At 40.1% G+C, this 12,493-nt stretch overlaps 1 pseudogene; it reads right to left on the bottom strand.

Moving 5' to 3' along the window:
• Window positions 1-1,517: 1,517 nt before the first annotated feature.
• On the bottom strand, window positions 1,518-1,975 carry LOC142448907 (large ribosomal subunit protein uL24-like; annotated as a pseudogene).
• Between the last annotated feature and the right edge of the window lie 10,518 nt (window positions 1,976-12,493).

Genomic DNA, 12,493 nt, shown 5'->3' with positions numbered 1-12,493 from the left:
GTGCAGATTTCCAAGTCGAGGAGCTAGTGGGGAGGGAGGAGTGACCAGTCTGGGGTGGATAAAAATATAAAAAGCGTTGGTTCTCTGCCCAGGCCAGAAGAGCCCCACTGGACAACACACAGCCCTGGCTCCCCAAGAGCAAGGATCGCAAAGCCTATGGAGCTGCACAGGGGTAAGTCAATCGGGCTGCTGAAAGCCGGAATAAGTGGGGAACACAAGCCCATGGAGCTCCAGCCCCACGTGGCAAATCTAATCCCCCCTCACTGAGATACAGCTGGGAATACCATCGACCCCCAAGACACCCAAAAACCGATCAAGGCCTTCAAAAACATGGCCACTCTGGGGCTTTTTTTTTTTTTTTTTTTTTTTTTACTTTTTAAACTTCTCTGGAAGGCAGCCATCACACACCTGGTTCATTAACAAAGTATTAGCATAACAAAACAAGGAGAAACCACTGCAGCTATTATAAGCATAGACAGGGAGGTTAGGTTTGAGACAGTCCTAGGGGCCCAGAGGCCTCTCAGGAACCTCTTACATAAGCCAGGTGTTCTCTGAGTAGGTCATGCCAGGTGATTGGTATAGACCTTATTCCCCCTCCCTTCCCCAACCATCAGAAAAGAGTGAACCTCATCCCCCCTGACCTGATTGACCAGAGGTCTATTCTCTGAAGATGATTAACTTAAATCACAAGAACACAGGACTTGTAGTGATACAAGACACCAAAATCATTCCCCTAGCCTTAATCTCAACCCTTTTCTGACACCCTACAAGATCACAAAGTAGTAAAACATCATACTACTAGATGTTGTCCCCAACTACATAAAAAACCTTTTCTCCACACAGTCCTGACCCCCCCCCACCCCACCCCCCACACACACACCAGGGCAAGGTATGGGACCCAGAGGCTCTTTCTGCTGGTATAGTTGTTACTCTATGTTTCATCACTCCTACAACCTCCCTCTCTTTGCAAAATGTCATTATTCTTATCATTTATCCTCAATCAAGACTTTCCTATTTGTAGGTATACGCAAGGATGGGGACAAAATATATCAATATAGCTTTACTTTTTTTGATGTGTGTATATATATATAAAACTGTACTTACATATAATTTATAATTTACTTATATATTTTTCTTATATATAAAGTTATATAAATATAAAACTTTACTTTTTCCATTCCAATTTAATTTGTTTATTTTTCTCATCACTTAAAATACCATCTACCCAGAAGCTATCACCCACAACAGAGACTAACCTCCTGAGCTAATCTTAGAGCCCAAAGAGTTAACAAATCTTCTGCATCTTACTCGAGAATTACTTTTCCTATTATTCTAATTTTTTTTTGCAGTGAGGAAACATTCCAAATTTTTACTCATAAAATTAACTGAAATGACAAAGGCAGAGTTACAAAGCCACACACCCATCACTGAACAAGAGGGAAACGAAACGTTCCAGACACATCTTGAGGAAAGTTCCCAAGAAACACGCATCCGGCCAGACATCTACCACTCAGCTGTGTTCCATAGTAGCCTGTGTTCATTCCTGCATTTTCTCAATGAGCTCTTCCTTGTATTTGCCTTTCTCTTTCCCAACCTGTCGAGATTTGGCTTTGCGTTCAAGAATTTTTTTCCGATCTTTGTCTAACTTCAGCCTGGTGATGACCACCTTGCTCGGGTGAATGCCCACATGGACAGTGGTGCCATTGGCTTTCTCGCGCTGCACCCGCTCGATGTAGATGACGTACTTTTTTCTGTACACCTGGACCACCTTGCCGACTTGCTGGCCTTTGTAGTGCCCTCAAACCACCTGGACCTCAAAGTCCTTGCGGATGGGCGTGGAGCGCACGTTATACTTCTGCCGCAGCTCCTTGGAGAGTGGGGACGATATGATCTTCCTGCGCACGTGGGAGGGTGCATTGAAGTGGGGTTTGCGGTTTTTGCTGAGGTACGAGGTCACGAACGGGTTGAACTTCATGGTGACCGTCAGGCGTCCGGCGACATCCTCCTATTATTCTTGTTAAAACTTTCATCTCTTGCCCTTCCCTTTAATTTTCCTTTCTTTAATCTAAATATCTAAAGTTTTACCTCAAAGCACTATTAACCTATCTTTTAGTTTCACTTTTCTTCTCATCAGACCTTTTCTTTCCTTCTCATCCTCCAAAATTAATACTGTTCTTACCGTATATACTCGAATATAAGCCAACCCAAATAGCAGACAAGGCACCTAATTATACCACAAAAACTGCATTTAAAATGTGCTGAAAAAACTCGGCTTATACTCAAGTATATACAGTATTTTTAAAATTTTATTTTCTATCAAATTCTAGTACCCATTCCTTCATCATTGAAAATCAGAAAATTTGGAGGCCTAATCTTCCTTATTTTAACCTACCAAATAACACTACCCTATCCCACCTATATTTTCACATACTGCTCTATTCTCTTTCCCTCCCTAATGCTTCCTCCCCCACTTTCTGGTCACTCCCCTCACATCTAGTCTACTCCCCTCCCTCCAGATACTTAATATAAACTGGCTTTCCCCTCTACTGCACCTCCTAAGAAAGTTAACCACTCCCATTTAACACCCCTAATAGCAACACCACGATGTCAAGGAAACAACGGAAGATAATGGTGCACACACACAAAAATAAGAAACAGAAACAAATAGCCGAATACGAACCAGATCTAATTGTAATGCCTGAAATTGAACAGGCTATGGATTTGCCAGAAAAATAATTTTTTAAAATGATGATGGCACTCATGCAACAGTTGAAGGAAGAGTCTGAGAGAAAAAGTGAAACAATAGAAAAGCCAGTGATTTCACTAGAGAAACTCCACGCATAAACACAAAAATCAAATACTACAATAGCAGAATTAAACAATACAATAAAGGATTATCACAATGCTTTGAAAGAACAGAGAAATAGAATTGAAGCGTCAAGAACTTGAATTAGTGAGCTAGAAGACAAATCTACAGATTCCAACCTAAAGGAAGAACAAATAACAAAAAATGCAAAAGAGACTGAGAACAGCTTGGGATACAATTAAGAGAAATAACTTGTGTCTTGTAGGGATTCTAGAAGAGGAAGAAGCAAAAGAAGCCACACAGATAGTTGTCTAAGAACTCTTGTAAGATAATTTCCTCAATGTCTAAAGAAGAAAAAGATAGTTATTCAGTAATTCAGAAGAACCCCAGCCAGGAGAGATCCCAAAAGGAAAACTCCCCATCATATTGTAGTCAAGATTTCTAATACCTATGAAAAGGAAAATATTCTCAGAGCAGCCAGAGATTAAAGATCAATTACATACAAAGTGTCAGCAATTAGAATAACCTCATATTTCTCAGAAGACACCATTCAGTCAAGAAGACAAAGGAATGGCATATACAGAGTACTGGAGGAAAAAAAATCTTGTACCCAGCAAAATTATCACTCAAATATGATGGAGAAGACAACTGTCCCTCCCCCAAAAAATTACTTTAGAGGATGGCACTGAAGCTGCAGCTGGGGAAGAGGGACATGTCTGATCAGAGCACATGGGACCAAATGAAGGGGGAGGAAGAGAAAGTGGAGCACACCCTGGTCCACCAGGCCTGGAGGACGATATCCCCACTATGAACAGCCAATGCACAGAGTGGACTATATGGCTGATCCCACTATGAGACACGATATCCCTTGCTGACCCATGGCCCTACAGGAGACAACACTGGAGACTCAGTGTTGGGATGGCCTGGTCTGACCCCACAACACCGAGGCAAAACACTAAAGGCGTGTGGCAGAGCAACAGGGGAAAGCAGTGCAGGGAGCTCCCGAGGGAGTGCAAAGGATAGATTCAGGGGCCAGAGCATGGCACCCCATCAGACTTGACTGGATGACACAGCTAGAGGTCAAAAATCAGACCTTGATCTATTTACAGGTTTTGCTTTCTTTTTTAAATTTTCAAAAAAATTTAAAATTAATTTATACTTTTATGGGTCATTGGTTTTCTTTTTTATTGTCATCATCATGTACTCTTTTGTCACTTTGTCTTGCTATACCTTGTTTTTGGGTGCATATTATTATCTCTGAAGATCAATCAAGTTAAGATAGGCTGGATTAACAGTCTGGAGGAGAAAACAATGGGACCAATGGTTCTGGAGGGACATGGGAGAAGGGGAGGCTGGGGTAAGGAGGTGGTGTTGACTAACCCAGGGATAAGGGAGCAACAAGTGATACAAAATTAGTGGCAAGGAGGGTGTGAGAGGCCTGGTAAGGGCAATGTAACCGAGAGAAATTACTGAAGCCCAAATGAAGGTTGAGCATGATAATGGGACAAGAGGAAAATTAAAGGAAATAGTGGAAAGAACTAGGAGACAAAGGTCTAAATACAGGCATGTACATATGTAAATATACTTATATAAGATGGTGGGGAAACAGATCTACGTGTACATATTTATAGGTTTAGTATTAAGGCAGCAGATGGACATCGAACCTTCACCAAGTGCTTACTCAATGCAAGAACAAGTTGTTCTATTAAACTGGCCTTCCAGGATGCACACCTTCCCAACACAATTGCTGAAGACAAATATGTGCATAAGCAAATGTGGTGAAGAAAGCTGATGGTGCCTGGCTATCAAAAGATATAGTGTCTGGGGTCTTAAAGGCTTGTTGGTAAACAAGCAGCGATCTATTTCAGAAGCAACAAAGCCCTCATGGAACAAGCCCACCAGCCTGTGTAACCACGAGGTGTAGAAGGGACCAGGTATCAGACATCGAAGAACAAAAAATCATATCAGTGGGTGCCCACCCTCCTGATATGATCACTGAAGACATTTGTGCATAAGCAAATGTGGTGAAGAAAGCTGATGGTGTCTGGAGATATAGCATCTGGGGTCTTAAAGGTTTGAAGGTAAACAAGCGGCCATCTAGCTCAGAAGCAACAAAGCCCACATGGAAGAAGCACACCAGCCTGTGTGACCACGAAGTGTTGAAGAGATCATGGATCAGGCATCAAAGAACAAAATATACAAAGCATATCATTGTAAATGAGGGCGAGTGCACAGTGAAGACTCAAAGCCCATCTGTAGGCAATTGGACACCCCCTTACAGAAGGGTTGTGGGGAGGAGACAATCCAGACAGGGCACGGGGTATCAATGATGAAACACAACTTTCCTCTAGTTCTTAAGTGTTTCCTCCACCACTATCATGATCCCAATTCTACCTCACAAATCTGCCTAGACTATAGGATGTACATTGGTACAGATAGGAACTGGAAACACAGGGAATCCAGGACAGATGGTCCCTTCAGGACCAGTGATGAGAGTGGCGATACCTGGAGGGTGGAGGGAAGGTCAGTTAGAAAGGGGGAACCGATTATAAGATCTACATATAACCTCCTCCCTGGGGGGTGGGCAAAAGAAAAGTGGGTGAAGGGAGACGTCAGATACTGTAAGATATGACAAAATAATAATTTATCAATTATCATGAGTCTATGAGGGAGGGGGGAAATGAGGAGCTGATATTAAGGGCTCCAATAGAAAGCAAATGTTTTGAGAATGATGATGACAACAAATGCACAAATGTGCTTGACACAATGGATCGATGAATGGATTGTGATAAGAATTATACAAGCCCGCAATAAAATGATTAATATATATATATGCATATATGTAATAAGATGGAGAAATAAAAGTATGCCGAGACCAGGAGAAACTAAAAGAACTCATAAAAACAAGACCATCACTACAAAAAATAGTCAATGAAGTACTGTGCAAAAAAAAAAAAAAAAAAACAGCTGCAAAGCACAAACCTGAAACAAACACATAAGACAATTCCTTACAAAAATCAACACATACAGAGCAACACCCAAAGCAAGGAAATAACACAGGAAGAACAAAGAAACTAAACACAATACAAACACATATATAGAACAAAATGATAGTAACAAATACATATACATCAATAATTTCATTAAATATTAATGGACTAAATGCACCAGTAAAGAGACAGAGTAGCAGAATAGATGCTAAAAGAAAATCCATCAATATGCTGCCTACAAGAAACCCACCTCACAAAGACATGAACAGATTAAAAATCAGAGGCTGGACTAAAGCATACCAAGCAAACAGCAACTAAAAATGAAAGCAGGGGTAACAATATTAATCTCTGAAAAGATACAAGGCAAACATCATTATAAGAGATAGACACTGCATAATGATAAAGGTAACAATAGCTCAGGAACCCATAACTATAATATACATATGAGGGGTATGCCCCCAAAACTGGAATTGATCTGGGCAGAGCTGAGCTTTCATAATAGACATTTTTTCCCACTAGGAAAGCAATGAGCAACTCACTCTGAGTTAGTGCACCCAGTGGCATCACCTGGGAAGGTTCTCTCTGGTCACTGAATTTTTTCATAAAAGCAGTTTTGCTCAAACCTCATTTTTGTTATCATCGATTTAAGAGAAGGGCTGCAGCTGTGAAATTTTGTCTCCTGCTTGGGAAAAATGCCACAGAAACTGTTATGATTTTGAACACAGCTTACAAGAGCAGGGCTATGGGAAAAACTCAAGTGTATTAATGGTTTTATCATTTAAAAAGAAAGGTGAAATGTTGATTGATGACAAACCTCATTCTGGGCATTTGTCAATGTCTCATACTGATGAAAATGTCGACTTGTAATGCATTTTGAGTTTGTTCCCCCAGGTCAGACTCTTAATCAAGCTTTTGATTTAGAGTTTCTAAAAAGAGAGTGTAACAGTGTGTGACTAAAAAGGCCTGACTTGTGGCAGACAGGGGACTGGTTTTTGCCACCATGACAATGCAGCTCACACAGCCATGTCAGTGCACCAGTTTTGGGCAAAAGCAACAAGCCTCTTTTTTTCCCCACCCACCTTACTCACCTAACTTTGCTCTTTTTGTTTCTTCATATGAAGAGAGACATGAAAAGACAGTGATTTGACACTGTAGAAGAGGTAATGAAAAAAATAAGGGAGATGCTGTCAGTCATCCAAACGGATGAGTTTGAAAACTGTTTCCAAGAATGGAGTTGTAGATTTGACAAATGTATTAAGTGTAATGGAGAGCACTTTGAAGATGGTGAGGTTTTTTTTTTTTAAAAATTAAATACATAGTTTTGAAAAGAAAAATTTCTTTTGGGGGGTACCTCCTCATATATGCACCCAATGCAAGATACCAATAAAAGATACTCAAAATATGTCAATCAAATCCTCACAGAAATGATAAAGGATATAGACACATTTACTACAACAACAACAGAAGACTTTAATACATCACTCTCAAGGAATGACAGAACGTCAGGGAAAAAACCAACAAAGACACAAAAAAGCTCAACAACATAATCAATAAAAACGGCCTGATAGACATATACAGAAGCTTTATCCAACAAAACAACAATATAAATTCTTCTCCAACATACATGGAACATTCTCAAAAATAGACTGAATACGAGGATACAAAACATGCCTCAATAAATTTGAAAAAAAATTGAGATCCTACAATCAATCGTCTCAGACCAAAAAGCTACAGAATTACAAATCAACAATAAGACAAGCAGAAACATAAAGGCAAACATAAAGATTGAAAAGCACAATATTAAATACTGACTGGGTAATAAAGCAAATAAAGGAGGAAATTTTAAAATTTCTTGAGAAAAACAAGAATGATAACACAACATATCAAAACTTTTGGGATGCAGCAAAAGCAGTAATCATAAGGCAATTTATAGCCATCAACACACACATACAAAAAGAGGAGAAATCTAAAATCAGCATCGTAACACACAGCCTCCAAGAACTAGAACAAGGACAGCACAATCCCTCCAATAAAGGAAGGAAAGAAAACATAAAGTTCAAAGCAGAAATAAACGATACAAAAAACAAAGCAATGGCAAAAATCAACAAAACAAGAAGCTGGTTCTTTGGAAAGATTAATAAACTAGACCACTGGCAAACTTAACAATGGGGGAAAAAGAAAAGATGCAAATACCCAATATAAGAGATGAAAATTGGGACATTACATTAGATCCAAATGAAATAAAAAGAATAATAACACACTGCTATGAAAAACTGTACTCAAACAAATTTGGCAATGTAGACAAAATGGACAAATACATAGAAACAAATAACCCACGCAAATTAATGCAGACAGATATTGAACTCAGCAGACTTATTTTAAAAAAGAAGAAGAAATAGAACAAGTCATTAAGAAACATACAACTTTCTTCTAGTCCCTAAATGCTTCCTTCCCCCAGTACCCCTTATATTAATCCCAGTTCTACCTTACAAATCTGGCTAGACCAGAGGATGTACACTGGTACAGATAGGAACTGGAAACACAGGGAATCCAGGACAGATGACTCCTGCAGGACCAGTGATGAGAGTGGCGATGCCTGGAGGATGGAGGGAAGGTGAGTTAGAAAGGGGGAACCGATTATAAGATCTACATATAACCTAGATGCTAAAGTTCTCAGCAACATCCTGGCCAGTAAAATACAGCAGCATTTTTTTTTTAATTTACCATTGTGAGATCTAGCCCCACACCAAATAGGTCCTTAGGAGTGGTATGTGCAATTATGGATGTAAAGAACAATGGAGAGTAGTGCACAGGAGCTCGACCTGATATTGGAATCAAGAAAGCTAATGTATTTTCAATGAGTTTATATCATCATGTGGCCTGCAAGCCTCCAGCAGTCACACGAGTAATAGAGCGAACAGGTAAGAATGAGTCAACAACTTAATCATGTATGTACCTAATCTTTTCCCAGGGGACCAATATATGATTAGTATAAGAAGACATCAGAAGGGAGTCAGCAGCACTTTGGTTGGGATGGACAAAGGAATCTGATTGCTCTTAAAGATAGGTGGCCTCCAGACACATAGTGAGGAGCCAGACATGAGTGTGAGACATCTTTTATGGTAGCATCTTTATGGAGGGCTATTGTAAGGACGTTTTTCAGTCTGGGTTATGTGTATATGATGTCATCTCATCTCAGAATTGTTGAGATCTTTCTCCAGGTATTGCAGGTCTCCTAGGCTCTGTGATTTAAGCCCTGAGTCTAGGGTGCATATACTCCCTTCAGTTCCTCAGTATCCCACATGCCATTATGAAATGGGATTCTTTCCAGGTATCAGGGAGGGTTCAATATTTGAAAAACAATCAATGTAATCCACCACATAAATAAGGCAAGAAACAAAAACCATATGATCATATCAATAGATTCAGAAAAGACATTTGACAATATTCAACAGCCATATCTGTTCGAAACACTCAACAAAATAGGAAAATAGAAGGAAAATTCCTCAAAATAATAAAAGCCATATATGAGAAACCAACAGCCAACATCATGATCAGTGGGGTAAAGATAGAAACACTGTCAATGAAAACAGGAACCAGGCAAGGATAAAGTACAAATGGCTAACAAACATGGAAAAATGCTTGCAATCACTACCCATCAGGATATGCAAATTAAAACCACAATAGGATACCACTTTACACCCACAATACGAGCCCAAATTAAAAACAGAAAACAAGGAATGCTGGAGAGGATATGGAGAGATTGGAACTCATATAGACTATTGTTGGGCTTGTAAATACATACAGCCACTGTGGAAAATGATATGGCAATACATTTTTTAAGATCATTTTATTGGGAGCTCTTATAGGTCGTATAACAATCCATACAACAATTGTATAAAGCAAATTTGTACATATGTTGCCATCATTATTTTCTAAACATTTACTTTCTATTTGAGCCCGTGGTATCAGCTCCTCTTTTTTCCCTCCCTCCCATTTCCAACCCTCATGACCCTTGATAAAATATAAATTATTATTATTTTTATATCTTACATTGACTACCATCTCCCTTCCCCCATGGTTTCTGTTGTTTGTTCCCCTGGGCAGGAGGTATGTGTCAATCATTGAAATTGGTTTTCCCCTTTCTCCCCTCCTCTCCCCACCTTCCCTTCCTCTCCTCCTTTCCCACCTTCCCCATACCCTCCTGGTATTGCTACTCCCATTTTTATTCCTGAGGGGATTTTCTGACCTGGATTCTGTGTGACATAAGCTCTCATCTATACATTTTACATGCTTCCATCTAGCGCACAGTGAAAGGCAGGACTGGGGTCATGATAGTGGGGGGTGAAGAAGCCTCAAGGAACCAGAGGAATATTGTGTGTTTCATTGGTACTATACTGCGCCCTGGTTGATTCATCCCTTCCTTGTGACCCTAATGTGAGGGTCTACAGATGGCTTTGGGTTCTCTATTCCAACCCCCCTCATTTTCAACAATATGTTTTCTTTGTTTGTGGTCTTCTGATGCCTGTTACCTGATTCTTTGAACAACCTCATGATCACACAGGCTGGTGTGTTTTTCCTTGTGGGCTTGTGGCTTCTCTGCTATATTGCCACTTTTTAAATTTCAAGTCTTTAAGACCCCAGATGCTATGTAGTTTGAGTGCTGGGCACCAGAAGCTTTCTTCACCACATTTTCTTGTGCACCCATTTTGTCTTCAGCGATCATGGATATGTTAATACTTAAAATAACTAGAAATTGAAATCCCATAAGACCCATCAATGCCATTATTAGGCATATACCCTAAATAAATAAGAGACAAAACAGGAGTGGAGGTATGTTCACAGTTCACAATAGCAAGAAGCTGGAAGCAGTCCAAATGCCTTTCAGTGAAAGAATGGATAAAGAAATTATGATACATACACAGTGGAATACTATGTATCCCTAAAAAACAGTGATGAAAACATGAACTACTGCATGATGTGGAAGGACCTGGAAACCATTATGCTGAGTGAAGTAAGGCTATCACAAAAAGACAAGTATTGCATGAGTCCCCTTCTATAAGAACACCAATCAAACAACTCTTAGGGACCAATTCCTGAAGAAAAATTAAGAAGGTGACCTACCAGCTATAAACCATATCCTCTCTCTCTCTCTCTCAATCTCTCTCTCTCTCTCTCCCCCCCCCCTCTCTCTGCACACTTCACAAGAGCCAACTTGAAGGAGTAAACCTCACATTGCCTGGGGTCACTCCTTCAAGAGGGGGGAAATGGGACATGACCATCCACTTGAAGCTATACAGATCAGGAAAAGGCAGGGGCAAATCAATGGGCCCACACAGGAACAGAAGGAGAATCCTGCCATAAAATCAAGGTAAGACCAGAGGAGGGTACCATCTTCAAATTTGAGGAGACACTGATAGTTCTGTTGGTGAGTATGGTGACTGACTGGAGAGAAATAACCTGACATCAGGAAGAGATGCTAAACAATGATTGTAGGGAACCTAGAGGTCAATGGGCCAGACTTAATGTTCCTGGGTAGACACTACGAATACGTTTCTATCCAACCTTGAGCGAACCACGCCATGGACTAAGCACTACGATTATTGTGAAACCCGACCTTGTAGGCAACATGGTATAATGTAGGGGCTACATTAAAAGGTCTTAACATAGAGGCCTTGCTGAATGAACTGAGCCCTGCCTCAAAGTTGCTTATACCCTTGGATTGAGGACTGGGGTACTTGAATGGGAGAGTAAGCAGAGAGTGCTATGGAAGGGCTATGGAAGTGACAGTCATTGGACCTTGGGGGCAACCCCTGGCTTAGTGGGTGTCCAATGGAAAGTGACCCAGAGTCATCGTATATTTAGTACCTCAATGCCCACCTGGTAGTAATATGACATGAGATTTTGATTTGCTGGGAAGGGATCTGCACTTGGAAGATCCAAGTTTGGAATAAACAGAAGATCCAAGTTTAGAATAAACCCATATTTAGAATAAACAGAGCACAATCAAATGGGAGATCAACTTGTGTAGAGCAACAACTTATGGGTTGCACTTCAAGGTGGAAATGTACTTGCATAGATTCCTCATACCAAGAGTGTGGGAAAATTGTGTTACTGAGAAAATTGATGGTATTATCAATTAAGTAGCCTTATATCCAGGGGGAAGATTGACAATGTTATAATTTTTGTTTTACTGCCTTTAGATTTTCTCACCCCACCCCCTTACTTTCTTTTGTTTTTACCTGTTTGTTTGTTGATTGGTCTATTGCTGTTATTGGTAGACTTGCTCTTATGGGGTTTAGATTTTGTCATATTAACAACCACCACAGTAAACCTTAGTTGTGCATATCTCATGAACACACATATGGATTGTGGGTTCCTTAACTCTAGTCCCAATCCAAGAACAGTTAGTTCTCATAACATGGCCCTGCTCGATACTCACCTTCATGAAATGATCGCTGAAGATAGAAGTGCTACAGCAAAGTATGGTGAAGAAAGACGATTGTGCCCAGATAGTAATTAGAATAGTGTCTGGGGTCTGACAGGCTTGTATTTGAACAAGTAGCCATCTCAGCAAGGAGTCAATTCAGTTCACATGGAAGAAGCACACCGACTTTTGTGATCCAATGATGACAATAACAAAATACAAATATGACAGAGGGAAAAGTATCAGAGCTAAAATCATGAACACTCAATT

The sequence above is a fragment of the Tenrec ecaudatus genome, chromosome 5 (genome assembly GCF_050624435.1).
Source record: "Tenrec ecaudatus isolate mTenEca1 chromosome 5, mTenEca1.hap1, whole genome shotgun sequence".
NCBI classification, from domain to species: Eukaryota; Metazoa; Chordata; class Mammalia; order Afrosoricida; family Tenrecidae; genus Tenrec; species Tenrec ecaudatus.
The sequence above is the reverse complement of the archived record's forward strand: the minus strand, read 5'-3'. Positions and strand labels throughout refer to the sequence as shown.